This window comes from Mustela putorius, unplaced genomic scaffold (genome assembly GCF_011764305.1).
Source record: "Mustela putorius furo isolate JIRA1106 unplaced genomic scaffold, ASM1176430v1.1 tig00003983_pilon_pilon_pilon, whole genome shotgun sequence".
Classification (NCBI taxonomy): Eukaryota; Metazoa; Chordata; class Mammalia; order Carnivora; family Mustelidae; genus Mustela; species Mustela putorius.
Genome location: NW_025422123.1, coordinates 4,131,561 through 4,151,098, shown reverse-complemented (window position 1 = coordinate 4,151,098; position 19,538 = coordinate 4,131,561). Strand labels below are relative to the sequence as shown.

Here is a 19,538-nt window from a genome sequence, read left to right as displayed (position 1 = left end):
AATAGACACTTTTTAAAAATACTAAATTGAATTAAACCCAAAAGAGAACACATAAGATCCTGTGAATGTCTCCTGCCTTAATCTTTGCCCCTGCCACTTTCACTGTGTATTATAATGAAAAGAAAAGTGGCTGTTTGCTCTTTGGAGAATACAGACTTCAGAGTAAATTTCTGCCTTTCTCAGAAAGGTACTTTTTGGGGCATCAGGCTCCCTGCTCTGCCAGAAGCCTGCTTATCCCTCTTTCCCTCCCCCTGCTTGTGTTCCCTCTCTTGCTCTCTCCCATATCAAATAAATAAATGAAATACTAAAAAAAAAAAAAAGGTAGTTTTCTTCCCTGAAGATGTATTCCCTTACTTCGGCTGGGGGAAGGCAGAGAGAGAGACAGAGAGAGAATCTCAAGCAGACTCCCTACTGAGCACAGAGCCCAATGTGGGGCTTGATCCCACGACCTTGAGATCAAGATCTGAATTGAAACCAAGAGCTGGGCACCCCTCTCAGAAAAGCGCTTTTATAAATTAAGGTTGCCAGGTTCCTAAACCAAAGGATTAATGAAGTAGGTATAGGCAAAGGTACAGAGGTAATATCTAATATTACTCAAGCATTTACTATGTGCTAAGGACTATTCTAATTAATCACTATGTATGCCCTATATATGGCACATACATAGTATGTATCATAGATATTTGTATAATACACATATTTATCTTTTCCTCTTAATTATTATACACAGGAAGTCACATAACTTGTTCAAGGTCCACAGGTGAGAGAGTCACAAGCTGTAATTCATGGAAAATATGCTGATTAAGAGGACAGACAATGTTAGGGGCAGCTCTTTGTGCATAACAGGTGATACGCAAAGCAGAGTTCCATGAGCCAGAGTAAATAAAATCAGGAAGCAAGGTAGTGAATGGAAAACAATGGAATCAGTGGATAATTTCCTTCAATATTGCGCCCAAGAGAAATGAATGGGGATTGAAACAATGTTGAAAATTAACCCTGTAAGTGAGTAGTGGCAAAGAAGAATGGCTGCTGAAAACCAGAGCTTCTGACAGCTAAGTTTGTGTGGTAAGGGTTAGTCTTAAGGTAAGGGGAAGCTATCATCTTTATAGCAGTGAGACAAGAATCTCTTGGGTCTTGCTTTGGTTCTGAGTGATTCAGTCAATTAGTCAATAAGACATTCAATGAACAGCTACTGTGTTCAAGGTACTGTGTTAAGTACCACTGAGATGCATAGAGACAGAAGGTATGGTCCTAATTCCTGGTTAAGGATCTTTTTATTGTGGTAAGGCAAGATAGAGAATCACAGAGATTGACCTGTAGGGAAACTTAAATATCTTCTCATAAAATCTTTTCAGTTTTCTAGATGACCAAAACCAAATCTCAGAGACAGGAACTTTGCCAAAGTTCCCATAGCATTATCAGAGTGAAGATAGAGCCCAACCTTGATTGCTACCCCTAGGCACTTTCTCTTTTCTTATAGAGATATAATTAGTAATAAAAGGTTAGTATTTACCAAGTAGCAAATTAATGGTATAGACAATACATCTCTTCTTACCATAATATGTTTCCAGGGTCAAGGTCTCAATGCTAAAACTTTTTCTGGGTAATTTTCAGGTGCAAAGGGACTTTCCCAGTTGTCTCCTCAGCTGTTTTAGCATGAAAACAGAAAATGGCCCCTCTCTGCTCTCTGAGCACCTGTGCTGCCTCAATTGTATACGCCACGTGTGATCTTCATATGTCTTGCTCAGTAGTTCTGAAAGTATGTGGTCTCTCCAAACTAGCAGCACCTGGAAACTTGGTAGAAATGCAAATTCTTGGGCCCACTCCAGATCCACTGAATCAGAAACTCTAGGGGCGGGGTCCAGTGATCTGTATTTTTACAAACTCTCCTGGTGACATTGATGTGTTTTTGAGCTTGAGAACCTATGGTCTCTAAATGGCACCTCAGAGAGATTGTGAACTCCTGGAAGGCAGGGACCGTGTCCTCCACAGATTTTTCTTAGCTTAGTATCCATTTTTGAACATAGTGGGTATTCATAAGTATTTCTTAAACAACTATAGGAGTGAACAAAGTTAAAGTAAGATAAAAGGCATGGTAAGCATACCCTTATCCACCTCTCTTCATGTAATGATTCGCACCTTTAGTTCACTTTATGTTATGGGCTGGAATGGCATCTTCCCCAAGTCAAAATTCATATGTTGAGTTCCTAACCTCCCAGTACTTCAGAATGGGTATTTGGAAATAAGACCTTCAAAGAGGTAATTAAGGTAAAATGAGGTTATGTGGGTGAGCCCTAGTTCAATATGAGTAGTGTCTTTCTTAGAAGAGATAAGGATTAGGACAAAAAAAAAAAAAGAGAGAGAGAGAGAGAGAGATAAGGACCTAGGGACAGAAGGAAGACCACATGAAGCCAAAGAAGGGAAGATGGCCATCTCCAAGCCAAAAAGAGAGGCCTCAGAAGAAACCAAGCCTGTCAACACCTTGATCTCGGACTTCTAGTCTCCAGAATCATGATAAAAATGAATTTTTGTTGCTTGAGCCACCAGATTATGGTACTTTGTTATGTACCCGGACAACTAATTTGCTTTTTTTAAAAAGTTAATTTAATTTATTTTTTAAGGAAAACCTACCCGCATTGTGGGGTTTGAACTTATAACCCCGAATCAAGAGTTGCCTGCCGTGCTGACTGAGCCAGCCAGGCGCCTCTCAGCCAATATACTTTGTAAAAAATTTACAAAAATATTGGCTCTGAAATCCAGAAACTCCCATCCAAGCCTATGACAAGACAATCTTATTTTTAGATGACTCTATAACCATCTTTAGATGTTAGCCATTAAAGTGTTTGTTTAAGAAATTACCCTTTCATGCTCCATAGGAGCCCAGATTTTGGAGTCAGACAGAGATGGGTTTCAATCCTGACTCAGCCACTTAGAAGTTGTGTAATCTTAACCTCTAAAGACTCAGTTTCCTTGTCTGTAATTTGGGGCTAATAATAGCTCCCTCCTAGACATAACTCAATAATTGGCAAGTATTTCATAGGTCCTCAGTATATGGTGACTTAAAAATGATAATTAACCAAATTATTCAGATTGGCCTTCTCTGAGAGAGAGAATTACAGCAACATTTTACTGTAATGTTCGAATTGGCTTAACAAACATAGTGCTATGGTACTTCTTCAGAAGACTATAAAATGACAGATTAAGTATTTTTCAAGAGAATTTGAAGAGTCGTGGGGAATAAAAGGATAAGAATGTCTGGAATGCAGTGGAAAGAGGCAACACCCGAGATTAGTTAAATTATCTCAAATTGATGAGCAATTAGACTGTATGAAGGTAGGGATTGCTGATTTTGTTTTGCCGCCCCACGGCCTATTATGGCACCCGGCATCTGCTGTAAAATCAACAACTTTCGGTGGAATGAATGAATGAATGACCTTCTGCAGGGACAATTATATAGATTATACAAACACATTTTAGGCCAAGTACACTTACAAAAAACTGGGGGTTCTATAGCATTTTAGCATTGTGTGATCAAAATGTTACTTTTAATTTTATTGATTTATTTATTTTTAAAGATTTTTTATTTATCTGGGAGAGAGAGAGAACAGGCACACACGTGTTGGGGTGGGGGAAAGAGGGAGAGGGAGAAGCAGACTCCCCACTGAGCAGGGAGTTCCTGAGTGGGGGGTCCCTCTCTACACCAACTTGGGGCTGGAACTCACAACCCTGGCCCCAAGAGGCACATGCTCCACTGTCTGAGCCAGTCAGGTATCCCCAAATTTTTAAATTTTTAACCTGGGAATTTCATATTGCATAAATAATCTAAGAAAATAATCCTGGGGGAACCTGGATGGCTTAGTTGATTAAGCATCTGCCTTAAACTCAGGTTATGGTCCTGGGGTCCTGGGATGGGCCTACAGCCAGCTTCCTGCTGGGTGTGGAGCCTGCTTCTACTTTTCCCTCTGCCCCTCCCCCAGAACTCATCCTCTCTCTTTCTTTTAAGATAAATAAAATCTTTAAAAAAAGAAAAGAGGGATGCCTGGTTGGCTCATAGGGTTAAACCTCTGCCTTTGGGTCAAGTCATGATCTCAGGGTCCTGGGATCAAGCCCCACATTACCATTGGGCTCTCTGCTCGGCAGGGAGCCTGCTTCCCCCCTCTCTCTGTCTGCCTCTTGGCCTACTTGTGATCTCTCTCTCTCTCTGTCAAATAAATAAATAAAATATTAAAAAGAAAAAAAAAAGATAAAAAAGAAAATAATCCTAAAGGAAAAAGAAGCGTTATTTTTTAAAATGTCTTTGGAGCGGGGTGCCTAGGTGGCTCAGTGGGTTAAAGCCTCTGTCTTAGGCTCAGGTCATGATCCCAGGGTCCAGGGATTGAGCCCCCATTCTGGGTTCTGCTCAGCAGGGAGCCTGCTTCCCTTGCTCGCTCTCTGCCTGCCTCTCTGCCTACCTGTGATCTCTGTCTGTCAAATAAATAAAGTCTTTTAAAAAAAAATGTCTTTGGAGCGCCTGGCTTATTCAGTTAGTGGAGAATATGACTCTTGATCTTGGGGTTGTGAGTTCAAACCCCACATTGGGTATAGCTATTACTTAAAAATAAATAATAAACATGTCTTCTACTGAAGTAATATTCAAATTGAGAAATCCTGGAATAGTGCTTGGAACCTCTCCAACCCCCATCAACATTTTACCTCTCCTGCCTTTCACCTCGGACCTCCCTTGCTGTGCCCAAACTGTTCTTACCATCCTCACAGCCCCTCGTGTAAGTGGCCCAGTGCCCCATACGTCAGACCCTTTGGGATCAGCTTCCCTCACTAAAACTTAACTCATCTTGTGCCTGCTTATCTTTGGGATAGTCAACCAACTAATCTGATTAATTAATTAATTAATTAAATTTTTAAAAAAGATTTTATTTATTTGACAGACAGAGATCATAAGTAGGCAGAGAGCAGGCAGAGAGAGAGGGGGGAAGCAGGATCCCCGCTGAACAGAGAGCCCCACCTGGGGCTCAATCCCAGGACCCTGGATCATGACCTGATTCAAAGGCAGAGACTTTAACCCACTGAGCCACCCAGACGCCCCTGATAAATTAATTTAAACTGAGGTGCTAATGAATAGTAATGGCCGAATGTCAGTCTCCTCCTGGATAACAATTGATTTCAGCAGCACCTCATTGTGAAGAGTAAGTCATACATTTCAGGCATGTGTCCCAGCCATTGGGGGGAAGATATTTTAAGCAGGGGGATTTCCTCAAACCCCTTAAATTACACGATGTAGACAGCTGCCCATCCCACATGATCTGGCCAACTCCTTGGCATCCAGTTATCAGCACTCAGGGAACACTAGAGGAAACAGGTCTGTTCCTCTTCTTAGCAGAGCTTGGAAACAGTGACTGGACTATTTATGTCACTTAAAGGAAAAGGGCATTTACTCTGGAACCTACCCAGAAAGCACACATTCTCTGGGCTTAGAGGTGAACTCTTCTCCACCTAATCTCTGGGAATAGCTGAATGGCTAATGCCTAGATTAACCAAAATGAGTGAACTCAGACATGCAAACACAGAGAAAGGACTGGTAATAGACAATTAAGCTTCTCAGGTAAAAAGATCCTAGATTCCTAGATATTGATATAAATTTGTATGACCACACACATGACAGAACATTGAACCTAATAATAAAAATAGCTGCCTTTTATCAGGTGTGAACTATATTAACTGTGCTCAAGAATTAATATATTTTAAAAGATCTAATCCTCTGATACTAAGGAAAATATGTGTTGTTATCCCCATTTCAGATAAGGAAACTGAGGCAAAGATAGGTTAAGCAAGTATCCCACAGCCAAATGGGAAATGAGATTTGAAGCCAAGTCTTTGAACTCCCAAGTTCATGGTTGGAACAGAAACTTAATAGTCTTTCGTATTCCTGAATCAAGAATTTTAAAGCTGGGTGCCTGGGTGGCTCAGTGGGTTAAGCCTCTGCCTTTGGCTCAAGTCATGATCTCAGGGCCTTGGGATCAAGAGCCCCGCATTGGGCTCTCTGCTCAGTGGGGAGCCTGCTTCTCCCTTTCTCTGCCTGCCTCTCTGCCTACTTGTGACTTCTCTCTGTCAAATAAATAAATAAGATCTTAAAAAAAAAAATCTTAAAGCTGAGGATCCTTGAACATCCTTTCTGATTATTCAAGCCCTGCTGACCTCCCTAAAAAGGAGCTTACTACCTCACAAGGCAGCCTGTGCCATATAGCTATACTTATTGGGAAGCTTTTAAATGTTAAATTAAAACTGTTTCTCTGGAACTTCCCTTCATTTGATCTTCATCATGGCCCCTGGAGAGTTCAAAACAAAACTATTTCTCTCCAGGAAGCCATTTTGGTATGAAGACAGATCATGCCCTACCCCTTCCTTCCCCCACCCGTATCTTTGGGGTAGTCTCAGTCCCAGGAGATGTCACTGTTGAACTGTTTACTCTCAGAATCATCAGTAACATGGAGAAGCCCCAAAGTGCCACCTATATCTTGGGTCTAAATCTGGGTAATAGTTTGATCCCAATTACTTACTCAGGTACCTGTGAAACATCACCTTTGTGAGCCGTTGGACAGCTCCACAAAAGTATGGAATTCATCTAATGGAGCCAATAATGGCTGACATTTACTGAGCTCTTTCTATGTGCCAAGAAGAGTGCTAAGTGCCTTACAAACACTTTGCCCACCCCCAACCCAACCACTCTGTGAGGCAGGTACTATCATTATCCCAGTTTTACAGATGAGGAAACTAAAACCCAACCATTCTGAGGTCTTCTGGCTGTAATTCCATGTCTTTCTTTTCCGATGATGTGAGGAGACGGTAAGGGCAGGATGGAACTTGCTGTCCCCAATATCAAACCTGCATTTTCCCATCTCTCTTTGCTTATGCACTGCCTCTCTCTATTTTGGCTTGTTTCTTCACAAACATTTAAAAAGCACCTCTCACGCGGTCAAACACTTATTTTATAGTGACTAGAGTTAGGACACAGTCTGCAAAGAAAGTTTTGACACCTTCCAAACCTAATCTCCAGGGTCGAGGAAGGCTTTGGAGAGGAGGTAGCCTTTTCTATTTATGACACATAAATAGGAAGAGAGGAATCCAACAGTCAAAGGACTGGATAGGGAAATTCAAATTTTAGCATGAAGGAACGGCATGTGTCAACACCCAGAGTCATGAATTTGCATGAGAGAAAAAACTCCACTGTATCATGAGTAGGGTCCAAAATTTTAGAAGCCTAAAATAGAGGTAAAGTTTGCATTGCTGTGAGGTTTAAGAAAATGGTTATTTTTCAGTTGGATCTGCACTGTCATGAAAATCACAGAGTAAGGATGGTGAAACTCATTGTGTACACAACTAACTGCTCATTGAAGCCAAGTTCAAAGGATCATGAGGCAGTCATTTGCAGTTGCCCCCCAAAACACTCCTTCTAAAGAGTTTAGTCTGCCCTGGAAAAAGAAAGTGGGAGGGTGCTCCACAGAGGATTAATTGTCAGTTACATCTGAAATTTACATATAACCAACTTTTTAAAAAATTTTAACAAGAAAAGACTTTTGGTTAGCTTCTTAAAAAAAGTTTTTTATTTATTTGTTTATGTAAGTAATCTCTACACCCAACATGGGGCTCAAACTCAGGGCGGTGAGAACAAGAGTCACATGGCCTTCTGAATGAGCCTGCCAGGCAACCCCCCATCCTCAGACTTGAACTTTGCCGCTGAGTATGGCCTTTGGATGTAAAAGGAGTGGAGAGAAATCTCATTGAGCAACTAACCATAGGTGATCATAAACAGTTGTGTATGCCATTATGTCGAATATGAATTTTATCTGAAGGGTGACTGAAAGCCATAGAAGGATTTTGAACAGACCCAACTCAAGTGCCTCCTTCTGTGAAAGCATTACCTGACTATAACACTTGGTGGGGAATTCTTTTAATCCATGTGGTTTGTATCATTTGGTCTCATCTCCCCTTAGATTTGATACCCTGTGTTATGTTTTTATCGCCTGGTATCCATACCTACAGTACATGCTCCAGATGTATTTGTTGTGTGAAGGAGAGCAGCAAAGGCAAAGGAATTGTTTGAGTTCCTGTGCTTGCACAATTGAGTCCATCAGAACTGAGTTCACAATATGAACGAACCATTGAAGTTGTATCCAGAGACAAAATAAAACTTTTAAGGTGTTTATAATTATGAATGTAAATTATGCAACCATATTTATTCACAGGAAGGCTTTAGTTTTTCATTTGCTCGGTTCTACTGAACCCCAAAGTGCATGGGACTACAGAGGACACAAAGCAAGTGTATATGCTATCAGCATAATGTTCATCATGGATAGAATTGATTTATCAAGTTAATACATTTTGTAAGATAAGTGAAAGGGCTAAGATTCATTACTAGGGCTAATTCCATGTCAAAATCCCAATTATAGGCCTGAAGCTTGCAAATCTACACATTTCATTTGAGGAAGAGTGCTTGGATTCTACGGGAACCAAACCAGATTGCGGAAAGACACCCCCGCCCCCCAGGCCAGTGCTTCTCAAAATGTGGTACGAAGATTTGTTCAAAAGTGCAGAAATGCAAATTACCAGGCCCCACCCCTGCAAGCCTACAGAATTTGCAATTCTGAGGGTGAGGCCTGGCAATCTGAGTTTTAAAAGCCCTCCAGGTGATTCTGATGCCGGAAGCTCAAGTTTCAGATGCTAGTTACCCTGGCCGGCTGCGTTTCACAAGGGACCGGCAGAGATGGGGAGTGCGGGAACCTACTCCCTTCTCTTCAGGGATCTTTAATATCTGTTGGTTTGTTTTGCCATTACCCTAATACAGATGGAACGTAAGGCCCATTAGACAAAACATGAACCAGACCTGTTCCACAGAACTGTGATGTCAGTTTTCCTTGGCTTTGCCTTTGGTCATTAAAAAAAAAAAAGTATTGCTTCATGAGCCATACTGGTCTCTGAACTTTTCCCTTTTCTAGTAAAAGTACAAATTCCAGCTGGAGTTCTTGACCAACAACATCTTTCTACAGAAGTTGCTGTCTTCTATGCTTTGCTGAGTTCCAGAGATAAGATAAATAATTTACCAAATGTAGGTTTCTGATTACTCACTCTATTAGCATTTAGAGCCGAGAGCTCTGGCCCCTGGGGAGTTTGATCCGTTCAGATGCAGGCCATCTGCTTTTGTTTTTTGTGGGGTGTTTTTTTTTTGGGGGGGTGGGGTTGCCTGGAAAAGCCGGGAGCTCCCAGCATCCCACACATACTTTAGGGATGAACTGCCTAAATCTTAAGGGTTTTACTGGAAATTCTGGGGAATGCTATTTTCTTATTTAAAAAAAAAAAAAAAAACACAAAACACACAGCTGCTAAGACTCTTTCTTCCTCCCTGTCCCCCCTCTCTCTCTTAATTTTTATGCTGAGTAAAAACACAACTCCACAATTCATTTTCATTTATTATACAAAATAAGATAGCTGAAAGGGTATTTTCAGTCTTGTGCAATTTATTTATCCTAAATTTATGCTGCACACCACAAGAGTAATTTCAGGGAATTTTATAGAAGGGATGGAGTAAAGTTTCTCCTAAATCAAGTGACACTGTTTGGTAGTGAGGGGAGGAGGGACGGGGACAAAAGGAACAGCCTGTTACATCAGAGAATCATCCTTCACTCACACAATTTCTCAAGTATTGTAGCAATGCCAGTAGTGATAGAAGCAATAGGTGTTGTGCCTTTAGTTATTCATGGTTTCTTTCCTGCATGGTAAATACATGTCATTATTATTTTATGCAGTTCTTAAGAGTAAAATGGGGGTACAGAAAAAAATCACAGCAAAACAGCTGATTCTGTAGGTTGTCTCTTGGAACAGAGGAGGAAAAAACTGAGATAAACCAAAGAAGCAATGTGTTGTATATGGAATCCACGCTCCTTTGGTTCCTTCAAGATAACTTGATCAGCAACTTCCTTCATCTCTTTTGAAAAGAAATATTGAACTGCGTGTCTGGGTGGTATGCCATAGCGGCGAGAGGATCTTATTTTGGAAACTTCTGAGAAGAAGAAATTGCATTTACTCTCTCATGTTGCATTTTTGTATTTCCACGGACCGTCTTCATGCAAAATCAAGGTTGTACATCCCACTTCCTCCAGTGAACACCCCGTGAATGAGTAGAACAATAACATGACTATTGTTTTCCCGTCAGTGATTTAGTCGAAAGCTGATAAAAAGCTGATCTCTCCCAATTCCAAGTTGTACGGAAAATCCCTTGAACGGAAAGGAAAGTTGTGGGTTGCTTTGGGGAGGGCGCCTAGCTGAGCATCAAGCCCAGGTACAAAAACACCATGTTAGATCGGGGATACCCCTACAAGGTAAGGTAAGGACACAGAAGGAATTCCTTGGGCTTCACAGCTCTGGGTTGGAAGCAATTAAAGAGGGAAAGGTGTAAAAATGGTACTTGCTACCTATTTTGTGTTTCTCTGGGAGATTAACCTACTTTCTTGGCTCATTTTCTTCTTCCTACATAAGTTGATACAAAGCTCTGGTGGCTGGCAGACTCCGATGACTCCGCCTGCCACGGTCAGCAGAGTTCAAGGCCTCCTCTTCGGACACCCAGAGTCATTTACCCCCCTTTCCTCTGCTTTCTCCCCACAGCAGGTAAAAAGGCTTCCGCGAGCTTCAACACATTTTTCCTTGGCATATGACTGTGCTAAGCCCCGGACGGTGAGTTAGTAGCTGGAGCGTGTGCTCCTTTTCTCCTTTCCCGTCTTCTGACATATCCAAGAGGCTGGAGCAAATCTGAGATCTGAGAAAAGAGGCATCTAAGGCATCTAAGTACACACACACACACACACACACACACACACACACACACGAGGGGAGGGGAACTCGGACCCAGCCCCTTGCTCTCCACTCCAGCTTCCCGTCTGCTGCATTTTAGAAGGTTTCTTATGGCTCCTGCAATGTTTTTTTGGTTGGTTGGAGGGCTGAATGAAACACAACCTTCCCTGCAGACATCAAAGCATGTCTCCTGCATAGCAAACTCTCCATCCAGCCTTTCGTCTCTCCGGCTACATTCCAATTTAACCGGGGCTGCCTTGCATGATAATCAGGCCTAATTACCGCTTTATCCCTTGATTGTTGTGCTGAGTTCTGGAACTGCCGAGCTTTTCTCCGTTGGATCCTGCCTCTTCTCGCACTCTCCCCGGTATTATTTAGCACACCAGTCCGAGAGAGCTCGCAGATCTAGCCTCACCATGAACAAATGGTCGGAAAGGGCAGGACTGTACCTTTGGGATCTCATGGCTCTGTCCACCTAGGCACTTGAATGCCTTTCACCACTGTGGGAAGACCTTGCCTTGGACAGGATATTCTGAATACCTCAGGAGCTCTAAAGAGACGTATTACCAGGTTAAAGAGTAAAACAGGCCATGAGATGATATCTTCGTTCCCCAGAGCTATTTTCCTACCTTTTTTCCTACCGCACACACACAAACACAAAAATCGTTTATGCAATGTAGAAACCAGTACGAAACGACTGGTTTCCAGGACTTCTGGAAACTTCCCGCCAGTTCTTTCACTTTGGTGAGATGTATTTTGAGGCCTTAATTTCTCGAACTGAAAAAGGCATCACAGGCAAATAATTGAAAAGAAATGGGGGATCGGGTGGTTCCAATTATCTCCATCTTAAACCATCCAGGTAGATGGTAATATATTTTACTTTAAGGTTCTTTTTAATGCACTATTGCGTACATTTTCTGAGTGCCTACATGAGCCAGGCAGTGTCGGGTGCTAGGGACTCCAAGACAATACAACACATACAACTCTTGCCCTCAAGGAGAACAAGCTGAGCTTTAAGAGACTACAGGTTGGGCACCTGGCTGGCTCAGCCCACAGAGTACGTGACTCTCAATCTCAGGGTCATGAGTTTGAGTCCCACTTTGGGCAGAGAGATTACTTTTTTAAAAAATGGACTAGAGGTGGTTAGATGAGGGGGAGCTCAGAACACCGGGAAGGTCTACATACAATAGTTTTTTAAATACGATCTGAGTGAAACAAAATTGACCTTGAGTTGATCATTGTTGAAGCTGGATTTTGAAACACGATTGCTCATTATTACTATTTTGTCTATTTTTTTAAATGTTTGAAATGTTCCATAATAAAAATGGAAATGCATGGAATTTGGTGGAAATGCAGATTCTCTGGCCCCCACTGAGTCGGTGTTTCTTGATGGGGCTCATGAATCTGCATTTTATACAAGCTCTTCAAGCAAATCCAATACCTACTGAAACTGGAGTTCCTTGGTAGGGGAGACAGTAAGTCTCCCAAGACCTACTTACTTACGCCAAGAGCAGAGGTGTAAGAAAGAAGAAAAACCATTTATCAGCAAAGAAAAACTTCTCTGGAAACCACTTCATGAGATTGGACAATTCCAGAACTGGAAAGAGGACCCCCGAGGTCCTGAGGCTAAGGCCAGAGCATCTCAAATTGTAAGGTGCCCAGGAATCACGAGAGGATCCTGTTCAAATGCAATCCGTTGGGGTGGGGTGGAATTCTGCATTGCTAGCTAGCTCCCAGGTAAAGCCTGGCTGTGGGATTGAGGCTCACACTTGGATTAGCAGGCATTGGTGTTTTACAGAGAAGGAAACCGAGGCTCTGAGAGAATAATACTTGCTCAGAGCTGCAAGCGGCCAGTGCACCCCTTTGTGTTGCTGTTGGTTAAGGAGGCCGAGCCCATGGAGCTGGCCTCTTAGCAGCATGGTACAGGGAACAGGTTGCCTTACTGCAGATTGCAAACGTGGGCCAGTCCAGGAGCTGGGCAGCAGTACGCGTTTCCCCTTAGCACCACAGGGCCATGTGGCTGTTCCGCCATAGTCTAATTTCTTATCATCATGACCGCATCTCCCAGGTCTGGGCTCTTGAATTCTTCTTGGAATTCCAAGGGACTTCTTAAGTAATCATTAGATCTGTTGAATACATGACCCAACACACTGACATGGGCCAGGATTTGAGCGTATTTTCGGGCCCATGCTAGTGCATCAAGCACGTTAGCTCTCCTGAGTTGCAAAGACAATATGGTTTATAATTTATTCAATATACTCCATGGTACCAGGATTGGGGAGCATTCTTTGACACAGGAAATCCTGTTTCACACAATGACTGGTAAACTCAGAAAACTGATTATACCAGACCTGGTACAGATTCAAGTGTTTTTCCCATTCTCTCTGAAGGACAGATAAGAGAATTTATCATCCATTGTGAAAGGGGATGCTTGTTGGCCGGATGGTGGTGGTGGTGGTATTTGGGGGTAAGGTGGGGGGGGTACTTCCTAACCTTTGTGGTTAAGGTCAGGGAGGCTGCTCCTGCCCTCCCTTTCCCCATCCGTGACAACTCAGGACAGGGCAACTAATGACATTAGCTGGGGGCATGTTTTATAATCACTCATTTCCAGGTAGTGAAGAACTATAGTAGGATATTTGGACTCAAGAAACTTCTAAACAAAAATGCTACCAGAGCCTCCCTCCCCAGACACACAGACACCCACACACACCCGTTCTCTGCTTATTCCCTCAAATAAAGCATCTTTTCCTCTGGCCTCCAAACAATTTCTGTTGGAAGGAAATGTCTCTGGATTAGAACAGTCTGTGATCTTTCCCGGAGACACGAGTTAGTCCTCTTGAAACATCACATGTTACACTTGTATCTTTTCCCCCTGGTCCAAAGACACATTTTCCCTGAGCCTTCTTATCTAGAAATGCTAACTCCGGGACAGATGAAGGGTAGGCAGCAGAATCTCCAGCCCCGGCAGTCCCAATCAGAGTGAAGTTTGAAAGCTTCTCTTAGGATCAGAGTCCAGGGAAAAGTTAATTTTTGGTTCTAGGCCTGTGGACTTAGATTTTTATGCGGGTGAGGAGTGAGGGCCTGGAATGAGTAAACTCTTGGGGGTGGGGGTGGGGGGTGCTGGGGCGCCGGGATGGGGGAGGGGCGTAGGGCCTCCCGGGAGCCCCGGGCCTTTAGTAATCTGCTTTGTGAATGGAGTTATAGGGGGATGGGGACGCACATACTTGGAATGCCTTTATCTGGGTGGGCTCCTTCTCTCCGGACTTTCAGGATGTGGGAAATGGAAGATGAAAGAGGCTGCATTTCCAGCCTATCAGGTTACAGTGTGTAAAATGGAGAGGGAAAGGAGGGAGGGGGGTGGAGGGGGTTGGGAAACCGGGGAAGACCGCGTCCAGGGGGGCCCGGGAAACCCAGTTTGGGAACTGGCTGGGGAGAGTGAGAAAGAAAGAGAGCCGGGGCGTGCAGAACACGTTTCACATCACCTCAGAGCTGTGGAATTTCCTCTCTTCTGGGGGGAGACCTGTGAAGATGGAGTTGGTTGAAGGTTAGTCGGTGATGAATAATAGCCCCAAGGCGTCTGATTGAGGGTGTTACCCAGTGACTGGTGTTTACCAGCAGAGTCGGTGGTGGGGAAGGGAGGTGAGCGCCCGGGCCATCGGCCCTCCGCGCTGGTAAGCAAGCGCTGTGACCCGAGGATGGAGTCCATGTATGGATTTTATTTGTGTCTAACCCCTGTGGTATGCGGAGCCCGAAGTGCGGGCCGAGGAGGGGCGCGACAGGAATGGGAAGGTAATTAGAAAAGGCGGGAGAACCTCCTCCGTGCCTGAACGATCCGGGGCCCGGCGGGCACGAGCTGGGTTCTGTTTTGTGTCTCGGGTGTCCCGGGGGCGATCCCTGCGGCTCTGTTTCTGTTCCAGGACAGCCACGTGCTCCCCGCCACTGAGCTGTCGCCGCCCCGCGCCCTGAGGCCTCACCTCCGAAGAGCTGTGCTCTTCCCTTGCATTCTACCCGGGCTGGTGTCCTTCCTCGGGCTCTTAAGAGAAAGGGAGCGCCATCCTCAAAATTCCACCCCAGCATGAAAGTGTGCAAAGCCAGGATCAGTGGTTGGGAAGGCCAGGGACAGCTCCTTTGGGGAAGAATCAAGGTAGTGGAGAACCCCCTTTGGGTCACGTTCTGGCAGAGACAGGCATCAAGAATAGGGAGAGGGAACACGGAAGCAAGTAATGGGGAAAGTGTGTTCAGAGAAAAGGAATATTTATTAAACCCTGATACCAATCCTAATCAGGCAACCTATTGTTAGGGTGGTAGAGAGTTATCCGAGGGCGTATAAATCACCCCGTACAAAATGACAAAAATATTGCTTGTTTGGGAAAAATTAGAATACAATAAAATACACTTGTCGCAAACCATACCAAGCTTCATTTCATCTTCTCTCTCTTGTTTCAGAAAGCTGTTAAGGATTTTGCCTTCTATCGAGGTCGTCATTTTCAAACATCTATTAGTGCCATATTGTAGTCGCGTGAGAGGCTCAGTTAATAAAGATTTCTGGTTGATAGACTGGTAAAGCAAGCAGCCGTTTGCAGTATATTTGAATTGCTACTGAGCTATTGAACAATGCACTCAGTCCCTTTTTTTTTTAATCATCTTGCAAAGGAAACACTCATGTTCTCCCTCTCCTCTTTCTTTTCCATACCCCTTACCCCCACAGTTTTGGAAAATAAATACAATGTTTCTTCCTCTGTGTTATCTGCTCTCTGGCTACCTCTCCTAGGAGAGCTGTAGCCTTGACCCTTGCCAGACTAAACCCAGCTACCCTAGTATACACTGATCTTTTTTTTTTTTTTTTAAGTTGTCACTACACCCAGCTTGAGACTTGAACTCACAACTCTGAGATCAAGAGTCCCCTGCTCCACCGACTAAGCCAGCCAGGTGCTCCTATGCTGTTCTTTTCTGAACTCACAGTCATTTTCTGAGTTTGACTTTTTTTTTTTTTTGAAAGGTTTATTAAATTTGGGATGGAAACTATTATTTGAACTGGTCCTTCTGGATTTCTTAGTGGTTTCCTAGAAAAGGAAAGGGCACTAACTTGAGTGATATTTCCATTGTGCCCAAGTAAAATAAGCCAACAGCGTGTTTTTCTATTCTCAGTTGACACGAAAACTAATTTTTGAAAGCCCTATAGTCAGCTTAGTCCATCATAACCTGCTGTTGACCTGAGTGGAGGATCTAAGGACTCGAATGTTAAAATTAGAACTGACTTTGAGTACTGGCCCTGTTTACCAGCTGTGCACCTTATTTTTATTTAACTAACACTTATACAGCATTTACTAAGTGCCAAGCACTGTTCTAAGCGTTTTACAAATATTTGCTTGGCTAATCCTCAGAGTAGTCTTATTATTATGTAACACTATTACAAAGTAGTGTTATTATTGTCCTCGCTTTACAGATGAGGCATCTGAGATGTGGAGAGGTGAGGTCAGTCTCCGAACCCTCGAATATGAGATTAAGCTTGCTTCCCTAGCACATCCCCTGTGAGGTGGGAGAGGGAGCTCTGTTTCCCCATCCTCCACCACACTACCTTGGACAAGTCTCTTGGCAGTGCTGGGGCCCTGGGAAGCGTGGGAAACTTCGGCGGCAGGGAAGAAAGGCATTTCCACACACGTGGAAACCCAAAGAACAGGGCCAGAGGAAGGGAAGACTTGGAGGACTGCTCCTTCCGCCCCCATCCCCGCATAGAGCAGCATACCTTCTTATAATTCAATCCACAGCCTCAGTCCTGTACCATTTCCGTTTCCTTAAACTGCATCTAGACATGATTCTGGTCCCCACCAGCTCCTGACCTCATTACTCATTCTGTTTACGGCTTGGCCTCACCCTTCAGACTGCCCTGATTTCCCAGATAGGAATTTGGCTGCCCTCATTGACTATGATTCAGATTTTTGCCCTGGCCACATTGCGCTAAAGCCCTGCTGGGTACACAGACTCCCTCCTCCTTCCTCCCCTGAGACCCCTGGCATAGGTAAAGCAGGGCTCTCTGAGTAAATCCCTCTCCAGAGAGTTTGAAAACCTTGAATGAAATCTGGGGGGAAGCCATTGAAGGATTTGGATGGAGTGGGGGGGGGGTTGGATAATGTGATGAAGGAGGCTTTCAAGGAAGATGCGATTATGCAGGGGTACAGACTAGGAAGGGCTGAGGTGAGGTGCCCAGTTGAAACAGGGAGGGAGAAGCACGTGTGGGAGACAGAAAAAGGATCTCACAATACTTGGTCTTTGGACAGGATTTGAAGGGTAGGAGGATGTGGAGGTTTGTGCTGTGATTCTCGAGGGCTTCTTATCTGAGGCCTCCGGGAAGTTGATAGGCTAGCTGTGAGAAAGCAGAAGGACTAGAGTAGTGTCTGGTAATTAGGCAGAGGCTCAAGAAATGTTTACAGAATTTGATATATTTATGTTGACTCTCTAGGTCTTGTCATTAAAATATTAATAGCCTGTGGAAATATGAAACCAAGAGCCTTGAATGTCTTTGTCTTAAGGCTGACCGGAAAGACACAGGAAGAGACTGCCAGGGCTCACCTGTTGGGGACACTGTGAGAGCATCCTGAGAGGGACTGAGGAGCTCTGAAGAAAAGCCTCACCCAGGACATCCCTGTGCCAGAAATGAAGGATGGGAGATGCCAGGGAGGAGGGGGATCTTGGGTTGGCAGCAGACTGGCTAGGAGAGGGCAGCCTCCAGGCAGTCACTGAGGCAGCAGTCTGTTTGGGGGCACCCAGGGTGCCCAAGAAGGAGAACCACAATCAGTCAGCATTGGGTAAGCATGGTGACCCTCTCTGAGCAGACTGTCTTTCCAGGTCTGTTCTTTACCTTTATTACCTTAAAAAAAAAATACATATTTTTTAAAAAGTAGGCTCCACACCCAGCATGGAGCCCAGGGAGGGCTTGAACTCACAACTCTGCACTCAAGACCTGATCTGAGAATGACAGTCAAATGCCTGGGGCATCTGGGTGGCTCAGTCTGTTAAGCCTCCGACTCTTGGTTTTGGCTTAAGTCCCGATATCAGGGTCTTGAGGTCAAGCCCCCCATCAGGCTCCCTGCTCACCTAGGAGTGTGCTTCCCCTCTCTCCCTCTTCCTCTGCCCCTCCCCCTGCTCATTATTTCTCTCTCTCTTTCTCTCTCAAATAAATACATCTTTAAAAAAAAAGTCAGATGCTTAACCGACTAAGCTACCCAGGTACCCCGTTCTTTACATCTGAAGTAGAGAACTAGTCTGGGGTCCCTTCCAGTTCTAGAGAAATCTACTGCTATCTTATTACTCAGTTATTTTAGCCTCCTCCTCCTCCTTGATGTCACTTGTGGTTCCATCTACCGGCTCCCTGTGGTCGCCCCACTGAATCCTCTCTCTTGCACCCATGTAACTTTTATAATCTTTCTCTTCTCCTTAGAAACTTAGGCCACACTTGAAAACAGTCCCCCCAAAAGGGAAAGCTCTAAAAATGAATTAAATTTTTTTTTTCTGTGCTTATGTTTGAACATATACACGTTTTTTCCATGTCTCATCTTTAACTCTGGATTATGACTCGTAGGGGGCTGAGGATTGTGTCAGGCTTGGAGAAGGTGTTTTATCACGACTACAGTAGGCCTTCCCTGTGGATCCCAGTTTGATGGAGAGGTGAGTTCCAGTGGCCAACATCTATTGTTTTTGATGCTGGGTGCTCTGTTCATTGCTGTGTGTTTCCCAGAATCCTGGCAGCGACCCTCTCACTTACATATGCTTATTATCCCCATTGGACAGATGAGGAAGTGAAGACTCAGGGATGAAATGATTTGTCCAGTTCTCTCTGCGTGTCTCAGTTCCAAGCTGACATCTGTTGAGCACTTACAACATGCCAGGCCCTGTAGCCAAGCTTCACATTGACTCCTCAGGAAAACCCTGTGAGGTTAAGTATTCTTGGCCACATTTTCCAAGTCAGGAAGCAGGCTCAGAGAGGTTAAGGAACTTGCAAAAAGCTCCCTCCTTGGAAGCGTTGGGAGTGAGCTGTCACCTGGAATCCGGGGAATCCTATTCTTCACTCTTGAACACTGCCTTCAGTTATTCAAATACCCCAGGAACTTCTGTGCCAAATTGTTTTTATCCTTGAAGCGATCCTAGGGAAGGCCCCTCAGGTTCCAGGGTGTGCTGTGACTGCCAGAGAGGGCAGGGGCTGGAGAGGCCCGGGGTGTGGGGGGGAGGGTGGGGGGCTCGGGGATTGGAGATGAAGAGCTTCAGGACTGCGACAGGCAGCAGCAGCAGCTAAGCAGGCCTTAGGACTGCCTCTGTGCGTGCCCTGGAAATGCAAACAGCCCTCTCAGCTGGACTTCCACCACTGGCCCGGCCTGGGTGGCTGGCGGAAAGCCTGCTGGAAGGGAAGCCCCATCCCAGGGAGCAGCCGCAGGACCCTGGAGCAGTGGCTTCCCCCTCTCTGACCTTTAACTGGAGCTGATGAATTGGCAGCAACTGTGTGACATCAGGGGGACATGTTCTTTTTTTGTGAGCTCAGAGCTTCCATTTAAAGATTCCTCAGTCACAAGACGGAGGCTGCCGAAGTCCAGGCACACTTGTGGCCACAGCAGGTGATGTGCACTTGCTCCAAGTCCTCCAGAAGTCTGCGTAATCCCAGGGATTCCGGGCAGCTCGGGGATGGCCATGTAAGGGGTGATCGCTGG

The 19,538-nt window shown here is 44.5% G+C and overlaps 1 long non-coding RNA gene across 1 annotated transcript; it reads left to right on the top strand.

Moving 5' to 3' along the window:
• The first annotated feature begins 14,242 nt into the window (after positions 1-14,242).
• LOC101690020 lies at positions 14,243-19,049 on the top strand. Its single transcript, XR_001181632.2, has 3 exons — positions 14,243-14,383; positions 18,419-18,504; positions 18,628-19,049. It is a non-coding gene; the product is annotated as an uncharacterized LOC101690020 (long non-coding RNA).
• Positions 19,050-19,538: the final 489 nt, after the last annotated feature.